We start from the raw sequence: 16024 nt of genomic DNA, 5'->3' as shown, positions 1-16024 counted from the left end.
AATAGAATACCTCTGTCTGCCGATATTCGTGTGCCTCTATCACGAAGACGACTGTGCCACCTAGTGTGGTCAGTCCATTTTCTATAAGTTTTGACGTTATAGATTTTCTTATGTTGACCGGGATGATTATCGCACCCGGTTCATTAACACCATCGGAACCCTGCTCAGTCGCATTTACTGCGGGTGCAGCGGTTCCGTTTTCTAAGTCTGACATTTTATGAAATGCAGGTTTTTTGCAGAGCAGGTCTCCAAGGAGACAAAGATTAGGTGCACAATATTTTGGAATACTGTATCCTTCAACGTTGAATAAACCAGAGCTTTACATAGGAATCTCTTCCTACTAAGTTCGGGCGGATTTTAACCTTTCACCCACTCCAGACGTCTATTGGAGTATTTACGGTAGAAAGGGGTCTGTGTGAAAAATGCACGACTGAGTTACTCTAACGTCTTGCGTTAGTTTTATCGCCTTACCAAACGTTGGGCACCATGTAGTGTAGTTCCTATTTTCCCTATAGGCCCTGCTCATTGGAATAACATAAACAGTAGTATAAACGTAGAAGTGCGGTCTTCCAGGTCTCTGCTGACTATTCTAAACTTAATTGGGTTTGTTACCAACTAGCTCAGAGGTCACTGGAAACTTTCTTGACTGAATAGGAAGTGATCAGCTTCCCTGGTACAGACAAGAAAGGATTCAGTTTTCCAACAACCGCATAAACATGACAACTGTGCTCCTTAGAATAAGAGTCAATCTCTAGAGTTGTGTGAAACGATAGACAGTTATTTTACTCAGTCAGTTGTGCAGATTACTTCCACCAAGATGCAGAGAAATAGAGAGACAGGCGTTTTCAATAAAAAGGTATTATTTATTGAACAGTCTTTCTTCTCGTGCAAGAGAAATGAATTGCCACAATTGCAAGACTAGTTATTATAAAAAGTGCGTACAGTAAACTAAGGATTGCGAAATAATACTGTAAAAGCATTGATATGATTTCTTAGCCATACAATGGTTAAAATGAATAAAATATATACATTCATATATACATTTGACTAACGTACTCAACTGGTGCTTCTAACTACGCCTACCCCAGTGTACCTGACCTAAGCCTAATACTTGGGAGGGAGTAAGTAAGTAGCAGTTTTAGTTAAGTTGGTTTTGCCAAGGTTGGCTTCAAGAATTCTCTCTAGGGGTTTAGTCAACACCATACCTCTGGAATAGAATGTTGGAGGTCTTGAATCTCCTTCCAGGACTCGATATCCCAGTCACTCACAAGAGTAGGCTGGAAACGCCGGAGCTGGATTTTCTTGGCAGGAGAAAAGACAGCGTCTCTCTCAGCGCGTCAAGGAGGAGGAGGGGCAGCGTCCGTGGGCAGCTTGTATCTGCTGGGCTCTGCAAGGGCCAGCTGTTCTGCTCCTGTGTTCACCACACCATCGTTATCATCGATGTCGTTGTTTTTGGACATAAGACGTCAATAAAGATGTCACTAGGAAGTGATCGTCTCTCAGTGCTCATTAGAGTTCTATTACTAATCAAAACATAGCAAGCGGGCTTTCCCAGGTTCCTGAGTTTTATCTTGTTGAAGAACTCGGAGTGTAATCTAGGAATCTTAGATAGTGGCTTCTGCTGTGTCATTTGCTCTAATGAGCTGCAGAGGAAGAGATTCTGAAATGTGGCTCTGATCGTGTTAGGCCAGAGACGAGTTTCTGAAATATCGCTCTTGATCGTTTATGCCATTATAGGGGTATAAATGGATTATAGCCGTGTAGGGGCATAAGGTCACAGTATTGATCGGGGTCCTAGATTAGAACGCGACAGTAGAGTTATATGAAGGAAGCCAAACCCATTGACTCATATGTTAAGGAGAAGAGTCTTTAATTGATTAGCAGCAAAACATACTTATGAAGTTGTCACAATAAAAGAAAAAAGAAAAAAAATGGGAGCAAAGAATGTCCAGCTAATTCATACCATGTTCTTCACACCAAATTCGTCATTCAGGAAATACTAAGATGACAGCCGTTTCTGTTTAAGGGCAGATAGAAGCATTAGTGGAGCATCTCCTCACATGCTGCCGTCTCCCCTTGTGAAGGTAGACATCTGCACAGCCTCCAAGCTGTAAAAAAAAAACAGGAAGGTGCTGGCGTAGCGGAGCTCGTCCCTTAGGTGGCCATCTTGCACGCCACCGAAGCCACCCCTTTCAGACACCTTCGATTTTCATGTGGCATTATGTCAGCAAATGTATTGCAATGTAATATGATCTGCTTTGCAGTACTGCACAGTGAAAGAAGCAGAAATAGACTTTGTAGAAATATTACAACAGTCATGCAAGTTTTTAGCGCTTGCCAGAGGCAGCTTTAACTCTTTAAAGTACGTCTTGTCATCAATTGTTCAAAAAAGTGTAATAAGATGTAAAGAAACAGAGAGAAAGTAGGCTTCGGATAAGCCCCATTTAACCTTGAGCTTTCATGTGTTCTCATTTTGTGGCTGGTTAGTTATGTACCCATTAAGTTTAGGCGATAAAGTGGCAGATTGAGCTTGTAATTGAGAGAAAGTGCATGTTGCTAAATTTATTTTACTGCAATGGCGGTACTTTAATTGCTAGTATATGGATTTTTGTTTAGGAAGTATATGCTATTCCCATGCCTTAACCTGCTATAAAACCAAAGTGCTGCTCAGTAATGACCCTTGCAGATTAATTTTTTTACTTTACTGTCAGAGTGACATGTTGTGTTTGCACTTTTGTTTTGTACACAATGCCCGGGTAACATATTGGAGTTACACCCTTTTTCTGGTCACAATGTAAAGGCGACCACACACACACACATAGGCGTTTGTGGGCAATTAAATTAATACCCTGAGTCAGAAGCAGCTCTTAGCACTATTATGTTATTTTAATTCTGACTCCTTTACATGACACCCATCGTTGAAGGTACAAGTTATCTTTGCTATTGCAGTCTGTTCACCAAAGGGGCTTGTTCTCAGCATCAATGTTATCATAACTCACAATGTTGGTTCATTATGGGGTTTTCTTTGTCGGGCACCTAACAGTAACAGATACAAAGTTACAGAACTATTACTAAACCCTGCTCATAAATAAGCCAGAGCTTTTGGCCTTATAAATACTTGTTTATCTTTACACTTGCATGTCTGCAAAGAATATTTTTGTTTTATATATCGAATGAACAAGCACATTGTCTCAATTACTTTCTGCTTTCACAGTGGTACTCCATTTTCTGTCTTTCAACTTTGGAGCAGTACTAAACATTGACAGCATTCATTTGAGCAGGATTTCTCGTAGTCAGAATTTTCACAGCTAGAGATAGAAAGGAACAATAAGTATACAAAACAGTGATGGACGGAATGTTTGAATTATTCTCAGCCACTGGTAATCACTCGGGCCAAATCCCAATCCATTGTTACTCTGCACAGCATATCACCTCAGTTTGGACCCAGTTATGTGCAAATCAATCTTGACCCTGCTCCAATAGGAGCAGTCTAGCCCAAACTGCAAAGCCAGATCCTCTGTGAACAGGAACACAAGCAACCCAGGACCGGTTTTGCCCAAGTTATGAGCTCACCAGCGAGTACAGCTTTAATCCAGTGACACAGTATGGATGGACCCATGTATGGGCATACACGTCCCACTTGGGGTGACACAATACGTATACAAAACAGTGATGGATGGAATGCTTGAATTAATTACAGTCACTATTAATCACTCGGGCTGCATCCTAAGCCATCATTACTTTGCACACCATGTTGCTTCAGTTTTAACCCAGCTATATGTAAATCAGTCTTGGCCCTGCTCCAATAGAAACAGTCCCGCCCGAACTGCTAAACCAGGTCCTCCCTGAACCTGAACACAAGCAACCCAGGACCAGTTTCACCCTAGTTATGGGTTCATCATCAGGGTGCAGCTTGGTTCCAGTGACACAGTATGCATGGGACCCACGTCTGGGCACACCCGTCTCACTTAGGGTGACACAGTAAGTATACAAAAGAGTGATGGAATGCTTGAATTACTCACAGTCACTGGTAATTCCAAAAGCAGTCCTAGGATGCTTGTTTCTGGTCCAGGGAGGACCTGGCCTGGGGGTTCAGGCTGGACTGTTGCCATGGCGAGGAGAGTCAAGAATGATTTGCATATGTTTGGTTCCAAACTGGTTTTGGCGTAGTCAGCAAAAAAAAGATGGATTTAGGGCCATATCTCTGACTGGAGGTGAGTGCTTGACATTGTTCAGCATTCCGTCCATCAATTGTTCTTTTTGGATTTGTCACCTCAAGTGGGATTGGTATGCCCAGATGTGGGTCCTGTGCTCTCTGTTCCACTGGATTCAGGCTATCTTGTTTAATTATGGGTGATACCCAGAAACTGGTAGCATGATGCTTGTTTCCAGTCCAGGGAGGACCTGGACTGGCAGTTAGAGCTGGACTGTTTCTATGGGTAGCAGGGTCTAGACTGATTTGCATATGGCTGGGTCCAAACTGGTTTGGCGTGGTGAGCAAACAAATATGGATTTAGGCCCAGATCATTGACATGGGGTGAGTGTTTGACTTGCTCAACACTCTATCCATCAATTCTTCTTTTTGCATTTGAGATGGAAAAGAGGCAATAAAGTGAGAATTATTTTAGCTTCTGTACAAGGAAATAAATGTCTATTTTACTGCGGCAAGCGTAATTCCTGTGATTTGAATAAAACAGATTCAATGCGTCTATTGACAACAGTGTTTACCGTGAGAAGCATGCAAACCCAATGAAGCCTACTTCAACACGTCAAGGATATGTGAAGCTTCCATTAATTTACTGTTTTATGGGTCATTTTCTCAAATACCAAAGCAGCTAATTCATGTTCTTGGGGCCGAAATGTCACTAGACAAAAATTAATTAGATGATATAAAATGTTATTTTTTCTGTCCTAGAGCTCTCTATAGCAACTCACCTTGGAGTTTCTATAGTGACACTCAAGAGATTGTGTAAACACCATGGGGCCTGTTTTAGAAAAAGTTACAGAGTGAAGCCTAGCAAGTCACCTTGCTGTGCTGCAGTGTGTGGCAGGGAAAGGGCAGGAATGTGCTGTATTTAAGGCAACAGGGTGCATTCCTGCCTTTTCTTCTGCGCAGGTTCTCTTTTGGCAGCCTAGCATGAACGCAGGCAACCTTTCACCATGGTGCAAGGGTGTTGCATTACATGCGTTAATGTTTTTGAGCATAAAGGGACACCTTCCTGCACAAAAACAATCCTGAGAGGCGTATTCCTTTAGCTTTTGTGTGTGCTTCACAGTGGACATGAGTCACCAAAAAATGCCATAAATAGTCATATACATTCATGATAATGCTATAGTGTCCATTGCATCAGGCAACAACTCACTAAAATTCACCCTCCCAGACATATGTATGAGTGAAGTTCTAGACAAATTAGTGATAAAGATGTCTGACGTCCATGTGAAGCCTGGAAATACCCCATGAGGTAGATATTTGTCCACTTATGTTGTACAGAGACAGTAGAAACATAACAAAATACTATGTAAATATTGAGACAAGGGGAAATGATTATTTGCACCAAAAGACATATTCAGGAATAAATACATGACTAAATATAAGACCAGGTCCATCAAAGTTACATGTGGACCCCTTTTGAATATATAGTGAAGGTGTTCCCCAGAGACAAGGCCAGGATCGAAAAACACTGTAAAGAATGTTAGAAGGCAACATTAAAACATGCACATGCCTGGCCCCAAGATGACACATTTGATGACACAACCTTAGAACACATGACTACTTTCATACAAAGCAAATATACAGGGTCTAAATTAGAAAAATGGAAAACCACCTTTAACAATGCCCAGTTGTTCTTCAGAAGTTTTCTGCTGTGGATTTTTGGATAGTGCAGATCTTTCCTGTCTGTGATACTATGTACCCCTATTTAATAAAACTCCTGGACAGGTGCCCATCTTGGCCCGACCAGTTACCTCTCCAGCAGTTAGGTTAGTAAGGACAGTGAAAGTTTAAGAAAACATCATTGAATAGGTACACCATGGACCAGACTTGGTTCCCATCTGTGTGCCAGCTCTCTGTATTTTTAAATAGTCTATATTCAATTCAATTCAATTTATTATGATTTGGAATTCCGAAGAATTCCACATAACATTACAATAAAACAGTAATTCATAAAAGACAGTATTAAAAGCCCAAAAGATTACACCCTGCAATTATCCTACATTACACACAGTACATAATACATTTTTCAGTAAACCCTTAACATTAGTTGAGACTAAATACTTTAAAAAAACAATTTTCCCAAAATTACCTTCTCCCTGAAGGGACTAATTTCTATTAATCATTAAATACGTCACTCAGGGGGATTGAATTCTTCTAATCATTATCTGGAAAGGAACACTATTGGCTGACTCCCTAATTTAATGAAACAATCTAATCTAATATAAAATTACATTTTAGCAGCATATAGTTAAGAAATGCTGTATGGTTCATCCAATATACGGTTACAATTAAAACATTTCTTGTGTCGAGGACAGAAAACAGTGTTAACAACAGGTGATTTTGTAAAGTGCTACTGAAGGTGCAAGTATATTAAGATAAAGTGCTAGTGCATAGATGCCCTAATTCTGGACAGAGACCCGAATGATTATCTAGCATCAATATAGCCTAAATAAATCGGAAATTGCACAAAAAAGTTAAGTAGCAAACAGAATTTGTCAAACACACTAATAAATGTTACTTATCGTATGTTACAACAAATTAAAAAAAAATTAAAATGCTCAAAAGTGCTAAGACAAGGGAAATTATACAAGGCACTACAAGATCCACTGATCACCCTACTTATTGACTTCTAATAAACATTTAAAAATTCTTTAAAAAAGCAGAAAATCTTAAAACATATCTGTTCTGATGGGGGGTGCAGAAGAAAGTTGCGTGCCTGTTCGGCTGTTGAAATATTATAATGTAGAAAAACATGCCTTAGAAATTTGCGTCGTATTAAACTAAGTGCTGGGCCACAATCAAACCATGATTAAAGTCTTGGATGCCACCATTGCATAAATCACAAAGTCTTTCATTTTTGGGGATACCCTCCCAAGCTCCTGTTACTATCCTCAACGGCAACAAATTCATTCCGAGGAGTAGAATCACTCTGCGTACTCTGTGTTTCAGGTTCCAAAGAACATACGGCTGAGGATTTTTAATAAGTGAGCTCTCCGCTAAACAGTCCAGTCTGCCATTCCCTCTGCATATTTCCAGATCTCTTTCTCGTGAGATCACATATATGTTTTTTTAATTAATTGCTTTAAAACTATTTTGTTTAAAACTTCTGCCCCTGCTAAATCTAAACTAAAAATGCTTAAAGCTTTTAAATAATTTCAAAAAATTACACTTTTACACAATAGATTATCAAAAATGTCCTTGTGCAATGCTAGCCTTAATAGATTTTCTTGACCATTTATCAAAGCGTTACAACATCTTAAAGACCCCGCCATTGACAAAATGTACTTTGAGAGAAGGCCAAATTCAAGCCTAAGAGCCGCGATTGATACAGCGTGACTCAAGTTACACATTTGACGCCAAATTTTACCTTCCACTTTCTCGAACTTAGCCCACTCACATTCGTCAATTGTTTCACATGCGTAATTCAGGGTCGGCGGAATCTTTTTTTGTACACTGCAATAGTGTGTGAAAAATTTCTTTTCCCGCATTGCTTAAACAAGTGGTTAATTGCCGATGCCTGCGAAATCGCTTTACTTTTGCAGTGATCTAAATGTCTGTTATCGGAGCACCTATTTGTAAAAAAAATTCCTAAATAAGGATAAAATGTCACTATTTCCATATTTTCATCCCCCAAAAACCATTTCAGATTTGATCTAACCTTACAGCCTTTCTGACTAAAAATCATCACCTTACTCTTAGAAGTCTTTAATTTTAAAAAATATTCTTTAGTGTACCTGACCAACTCCGTCAGACGTCTTTGCAACCCGATTGGAGTTAGGTCCATGATGATAGCGTCGTCAGCATACAACAAACAACCTAATTTTAGATCACCCACTTGTGGAGGGTCCCCTTTACTCTCCCCTACCCTGCTTGGAAGGTCATTTATGTAGATTGAAAAGAGTAAAGCGGCCAAAAGGCACCCCTGCTTTAACCCGTTGTGGGTGGGGATTTTCTTTGATAGGCCTTGGGTCCCTCCTAACAGAACTTGAGTCCAGGTAGAAGAGTGGAGAGCGATGATTACTCTTAACAGATTCCCTGGGATCCCCATCCTTATCAATTTCCTCCACAGCGTCCCCTTATCTACCCTATCAAACGCTGTGGAGAAGTCAATAAAAGCTGTATACAGCAGAAGCCTCCGAGCCACAAGATATTTATCTATTAGGGTTTGTAAAACATAGATATTGTCTAGGGTGCCCCTATTCTTCCGAAAACCAGACTGTTCAAGGGGAATTAAATTATTACCAAATACCCACTCTTGCAGGTGGACAAGGATGCTTTTTGCAAAAAGTTTTCCCAATGCATCCAGAAGGGAGATTTGCCTATAGCTTGCGGGAGAATTTTTAGGGCCTTTCTTATATAGAGGTACTCTTATACTGCCCTTCCAGGAATTAGGGATATCCCCAAACTTATAACAATGGACGAACAGCGGATGTAACATCCTTGCCCAGTCACCACAGTCCTTTTTTATTATGGCTACAGGGACATCATCCGGCCCCATTGCCCCGGAGTATCTCGCCCCCTTGATATATCCCTCAAGATCGCTCATTAATTGTGCTTCTACCTTTTCTACCGAAAAAATAGACCTGTTGAACCCCTCAACCCTAGCATCTAAGGGATTTGGGGCGTACAGTAGGGATATATAAGTAGACCATTCAATTTCAGGGATCAACATGGGCTGGGATTTTACTCTACTATCAGAATATTTGGCTATCAATGCCCAGTACTTTCTACTATCCCCAGAGAGTGCCACTTCCCGAAGGTTAACCCATTTTTCGTCTTCAGAGGCCCTACGATCAGCAACTATTTTCCTTTTCCGGACCTGTTTTAATCTGTGTATCTCTTTTTGCCTTGACGGCCATTGGTCTATAAATTGGGATCTGATCAACCTATTTATCTTATTATTAAGACATTTAATTTCATTAGGAAGTATTATTTTAGGGGTAGCGTTATCACCTTTCATCTTTCTTCCCAACTTTCTGACAGCAGTCATGACTCTTTCATATCTCACGATCGGGTTATCCCAGGTTAAACTGAATGCAATGTTCTTAAATAGCCAATGAAGATTCGGAAGGTTCTTATGTGACCAATAAGTGCGACCATTACTTCAAGAATATGTTACTGTCTCATTCCTCTGATTCCATAGTTCAGGTTTCTCGAAGTTTAAAGCTATCTTGACAGCCAATATGTTGTGGTCGCTCAAATTAGTAGGAAGAACCTTAAACTGGGAGCATGCCCCGAACAGTTGAAATGACACTGCCATATAATCGAGAAGGGAATTACCATGTGACCCGTGAAAGGTGAGAGCTGCATGTGAGTCCTCTGGGAATCTGCCATTTAATACTATAAGATCAAGGTTTCTCAAATTTTGCAATAGTAAAAGGCCACGTTTATCAGATCTTAAATTGGAAGGGAATATTGCCTCTGGTATGAACCAAACCTCCTCCAGTTCTAGATTGGAAAGGGATGTGATTGAGCTATGATTAATCTTGGCATTAAAATCTCCTACCATCAGGATACACACTCTTTCATCATTGCTACATAACTTCTGCACAAAAGTGCAAATGTAATTGACCAGTGGGGTGGACGCCTTCCCAGGAGGGATATATACATTTACCACATACAGAAATGTTGCAAATCCCAAGTTGTCTTGTTCTAATTTTAACTTTGCACATATACAGCAATTTGAAGGATGAATAAGTATCACAGGGACCCATACTAACTCGCAACTTAGCAGAATGGCTAAACCTCCTCTTGCATGCCCCTTTATAGATTGTTTTGCTGCACTACAATGCACGTAGTAGTTATCTAACTGGAATTCATCAATTGTCCAGGTCTCTTGGAGGCAGATTATTTTGGGGTCTAGGTGTGCTAAGGAAATAAGCTTAGAAATTATCTTTTCCTAGCCCCGCCACATTCCAAGACACGATTGTTCCTAGTAGGCTACCTACGCTCTGTGGGGATAGTGTTAGTAGATTTAGCCCCATTCAAGGCGCCTGCAATCCAGTTCCATTTTGACAACTCATCACCACTATCAATGCCAAGAACCTCCTGAACCTCGGTGCTACTACCTTTATTTTTCTTACACCCGGTCCCCTCCCAACTGTGATTTCCAAATCCTCAAATTTAGAGGTCATAGTCTCACCCTCATGGACATTTAATCCTGTCCCTTGCCAAAAATGAAAGGTTTCGAGACGCTGCAATGGAGCACCCCGGGAAGAGGGGCAGACAATAACGTCTATTCCTCTTTTCCTAAAGCCATCCGCATTTGCTAACACGAGGGAAGACACCAACCCTGACCTAAAGATTGCTTTAGTGACTTGAGGTTTGTGCCTCCAATCTAAAAGGACTAGTTCAATATCTTTAGAGGAAATTAACTTTAGATCCTTTATTTCCGATAGGATTCCAAGAAGGGCCCTTCTATTCAATGTCATAGGCTCAGCATCAAAAAGAGGGATAAAAATTAAGGCATTATTCACATGTCCAGTACCTAGCTCTAGGGGCCTCAATACATTTGTATCATAAGGGCTCCTCATGGAATCAGTGGTTTTACTCCCTTTATTGTTGTTAACCGATGTAGTCATATTACGACAAACTCCCCCACCATTACTTACATCAGGCTTCATGAAAATCAAAGCGGGACCCACTGATTCACATGCGGTCCCACTTAATTCTGTACTCGGGGCTGGTATAAAGATTTTTATATTATCCACCGTCGCTCCTGTGCCACTCTCCGGATTAGAATACCTTCTTTTCCTGGCCTCACCCAACACATTTTCATTCTGGGAGATACTCGACCTACTACTCAGACTAATCGGCTGGGGGACATTATCTTGCTCCTCAGCTGTAGTCGAATTCATCCTCTGTTTAGCCACTGATGATGTGTTATTTTCATCATCAGGAGCGAAATTAGAATGATCCGATAATACTATGCTTTGGAACCGCAGCTTTCTCTGCTTACGTTTTGGGAACCGGCAATCTTTCCCCTTCCTTTTCCTCCTACAATGGTTTTTATCACTTCCCTCGCTTACTAGTAAATGTTCCCCCCCCCCCAGAGGCTTCTAAAATATTAATTATTTCAGCAGATTCATGAGGTTTGGGTTTTTTACACTTGCTCATATTAAAGATTGGGAAAACACGCACTGTATCTATCACTGAAGAGACCTTTACATTTACACTTTTCCCCTCTGTTGGGACCGTAGTGGAGTCAATAACAATAATTTTGGATGGGCTTGGAGTTAGATTTCTTCCAGACAGCAAACATCCAACGTCCACCAACTGATTATTCGGGTCCTCTAAATCTAGGCCATTAGCAGCTTCATGAATTCTGCCATTAATTTGACAAAGATTATTACGTATAGGGGAGGAACACTTCACACATACTTGGCTATGTTGTTTAAGTTCTAAAACCCCTCCCAAAATGGGCGTTAGAACTTTGAGGATATGATCCGAGTTAGAGGCGCTCTTCTCCAGTAGGGACAAAATTGCAGCTTAAATGTTTCCAATTTAGTAAATGTATACATTAGCCCTCCTGATCCTGCAATCTTATTTTTAGACAATGAAAACACGGAATTCTCTACCTGGTTATCATGAGGCATAGATAAATCATGAAAATCTGAAGTCAAAGAGAATTTGGTAGGTGTACTGCTATACATAATTGGCATGTGTAAGTGAGTTCCTGCTTGAGGAGACAATATTTCCTTATTCGGATGGGGACCTATAACCAAACATTGAGCACCCGATTTTTCTAACTGCTTCAATCGTTCTGAGTTCTTTTCCAGTTGAATGGCAATATCCGGCAGGGTGAGGTCTTCTGTTTTTGCCTGCCCCTTAAGTTCACTATGGACTATCAGACGTTCACTTTTAGGTAAAAATGCACTTTTTTTTATTGATGATTAGACAAGTAAACTCCGTTGTGATACACTTACATTGTCATGTACTTTTTCAAAAAGGGTTATCAAATCTGCTAGTGGAGAAAGAGGGGTGACGTCCTCACTTTCACCACCCTTACTCTGAGTGGAAACTGCCACCTCATTCCTAGATAGGGCCAATTCCATCTCCAAACCCGAATTTTTCTCCACCCCTTCTTGATATGACACAACAGCTCGACTTACTATCGAGGGGGGTGCTACATTGCCTACGTCCCTATTAGATTTCTGTATTATTATTACAGGAAAGGGTGGTTCTGGTCTTGATATATGGCTATCTACTCCATTCTCAGCTATTATTTCGGAGTCCATTATCACCTCCATTGAATTATCCTCATTTCCCACAACTCCAAGATCTTTGTTGTTTTGCCCCGTTCCACTCTTAAACCTTCTTCCCTTTTTAGAGAACATTGATGTTATTGATGGGTATGATTTTAAAAGAGATAGATGAGTGCCAATTCTGCGTCTACGGATTAATTTTTGAGATTTTGGGGGGCTCCACGATTTCTTGTCACTCTTATCACTATGGTTAATGGCTTCTACAGGGTTTACAGATTTTACTTTAGACTGTGAACACAGTTTTACCATGGCAAAAGAGGTTATCACCACTTAAACTTAGGATTCCATCCAGCTAAAGATGTGACAAGGCTAGCAGGAGCAATTTGTTCCAAGAGAAAGGATAACTGGATGGTAACTGAATAAAGAGAAACACTGCCTTAGGACAGATTTTATGTGGCGTTATATCCGACACAGAGTATTCCTCAGATAGCTTCCGGATACCTCCGAAGACCCCCACGGCTATTCACATGACACCTTACCCGAGGCCTGGGTGATTCAGGGGTAGCCGAATCAGAGCCGCACGCCGACCCCCGTCTGGCAACTGGGGCTATGGTGACTATGATGACCGTGGTAGACTTCTTGGGTCGAGGTAAGTACTTGAAGGTTAGGAATAAAACCAGCACACACCACCCTAAATAGTGTACAAGAATTATATCCGGATTGTATCTGGATTGTATCTGAGATTAGTCAATAGTTACTCCCAGTGTCCAAAACAGGCAAGACTAATGACGCCTTAGACTCCAAAGCCTACGTTCAAGGTCCAAGATCCAGGGTCCAAGGTCCACAGGTCCACGATCCACAATCCACAGACTGACGATCAAAGGAAGATATAGAACTGATGAAAACCGATAAAACAGCCACCACTGCAGAACCACGGACACAGATCCACAGCAGACCTGAGGTGATCAAGGCAAGTCACCTGGCGCAGCACAATATGGCACAGAGCACATAGCGCAAAGAAGGCAAGCAAGTAGTGAGTCCACGGCTAGAGGGAAGGAGCAATTGGCGATGGGAGCACATACAACTCGTGCAACTCGTAGCCGCCCCACACGCCCAGCTCACCTCGTTTTTTTCACACTATCAGTCTCTCACCTCCTGCGCTTTCACGCAACTTCTTACTACAATTTTACTGTCCTTCACAAAACGCAAAGCAAAGCAAAGCTCACAAGGGCCATCCAATAAAGTCATTGGGGGGTCATTGAGGGGTCCACCCGCTCATCGCTCCTCACCTCCTCGTCTCCACGTCTCTGCTTCACCCCCCTGCCTCGCTGACCTGCGGGGCTTAATTGCCGACTTTTCCAACTTCCTGCTGCTTCCTGCTGCTGCCTGCGCTCCGCGGGCATGCCTCAGGTCTCACTCCACCAACGTGATCCGCCTTCTGCTGGCCAAGCCCGCGGGCTTGCCTCGGGTCTCGCTCCACCCGACGCGGTCCGCCGACCGCTGGCCGACTGCTGGCCAAGCTCCCACCAAGCTTCCGCTACTGCAGGGGGGGGGGGGGGGGGGTTAACGAATTTGCCGGCTGCGGAGTTGCGGAGTTACGGGATTACGGGTAAAGATTTTCTTTTTTTTCCTTGATGAGCCCGCTACACTCCATGCTGCTGCCCATGCCGCTTACAAGCCGCTCACAAGCTCCTCGCACGCTCCTCCTCCTACTAAGCTGTCTATATATAATATTTATTGCTTGATTAATAAAAATCTTTGCAATCAAAACATCTTCACATCCCATAATATTTAAAAAGTTGTACCACATATACTATTTAAAAATTTGCCAATGCAATCATGATAGTGTCCAAAAAACCAGATCAAATCACCATACATCATTAATTACTTCGACATATTATTGCACATTTTTGCAGTTTAAAGTGACAGCGTGCAAACCAGACTAATTCCCTGTATCTAACCGCAAGAATAAAATGTATTAAAAAATACTTTGATACTTTCTGCAGCAGAATATTACACATGTTGCATTTTAAACTGCTAATATGCAGTAATTGCAACTTCCATTGTATTAAAACAATAATAAAGTGTATTAAAGGTTACTGTAACGGTGAAACTTCTATTATTACATTTCTAATTATCACCCTAGCAGCATGATCACTAAGATATACAGGATATAAAAAATATTAAAATCGATTAGACTCCAGAGCCATAGAAATAATGGAACTCACACTTATTATATCAAACATTTGTCAACTGCACTTAAGAATTTTACCAATTGGCATAACAACAGGATTGATTCTCCAGATAATTACATAATTAAAGCCTGATGAGCTGATCTAACCCCGATCCTCAAGAAATGTGGTTTCAAAATGGTCCGTCGAATGTTAATCAGCTTAGGATGCACGCACACTATATGTACTAATGTTTCATGTGGCCATCCGCATAGTCTACAATTAGAGTCTGGCCACTGCTTGATCCATGATTGCATGCCCTCTTTTGCTGGATTTATTCCCATTCGTAACCTTAAACAAATATTTTTACTCTTTGCTGAGAAATTAGCAGTCAAATATGGTTGAATGCGTGAAGATTAGTATGAATTAATCACATATCATGCATCATTTGTTCCTGCTAATACATTTTTGTCCAGCATGAGGAATTCAGCTTTGATCCAGTGTTTTTAAATAAACTTGTAATTGGGCATTTTCAGATCTTGTAGTGCTATTTGCAGACCAATATCTCTTAGGGAGGTTAAAATATGGAATCTCCATTTAGTAGCGTAGGCAGACTTATCTATTTCTAACCGGCAAATATTCCCTAGGGATGCACAAGCTGAAGAAGTCATAGCGACCATACATTTCAAAAATGCTCCTTTTGATACCAAACACTGTCTCTGGAGACCAAAGTCTAATCTTATTCCCACTTGGCCTACTGAACTGGCAATCCCATAAGTTTCTTTTTGACCTTGAGCACCAATAGATCAAGAACCTTTGTATCTTTCCCTCTGGTGATGGGTGAAGCATATAAAAGAGTTGGTTGTAACTTAGCTGTGATGTCTTTAAGAATATAGTCATATGATTGTAAACATGGGCGAATTTTGCGAATGTGGCGTTCGCGAATTTGCGTATTTGCGAACTCGCAATCCGCAAAATCCGCACATTCTAGCTAATTTGCAAATTTTTTTTTTGTGTTCGCAAGGGTTTCTGCCAGTTCGCGAGGGTTTTGTACCAGTTTGCAATTGCGAACTTACTTGTCGGCTCGCAACGGTCGCGACTATGTTGTTTCTACGTCTGGTTCATCATCACAGCTTCACAGCACCCTCTGTTTCACCACTGCCACCCTCTGTTTCACCCATGCCACCCTCTGGTACATCAATGCCACCCTCTGGTTCATCACTGTAGATTATGGGGGGGGAAAGCAAGCACACCTGCCCTGCTTCAACTGACATGAATTAATTTGGGGTTGATTTATTAATGTGTCTCTGTTTTAAAATTCCAGTCTGGCACCTGCTTCCTTATCTGTAATTTGCTTTCTGTTGCAGTGCAATTTTCATTTCCAGGACCTTTGTGGCCTACTTGTAGCTATTCTATGAGCCTGCTGTGAGGGTCAG

Source organism: Lissotriton vulgaris, chromosome 12 (assembly GCF_964263255.1).
Source record: "Lissotriton vulgaris chromosome 12, aLisVul1.2, whole genome shotgun sequence".
Lineage (NCBI taxonomy): Eukaryota > Metazoa > Chordata > Amphibia > Caudata > Salamandridae > Lissotriton > Lissotriton vulgaris.
This window is presented reverse-complemented; position numbering follows the sequence as displayed.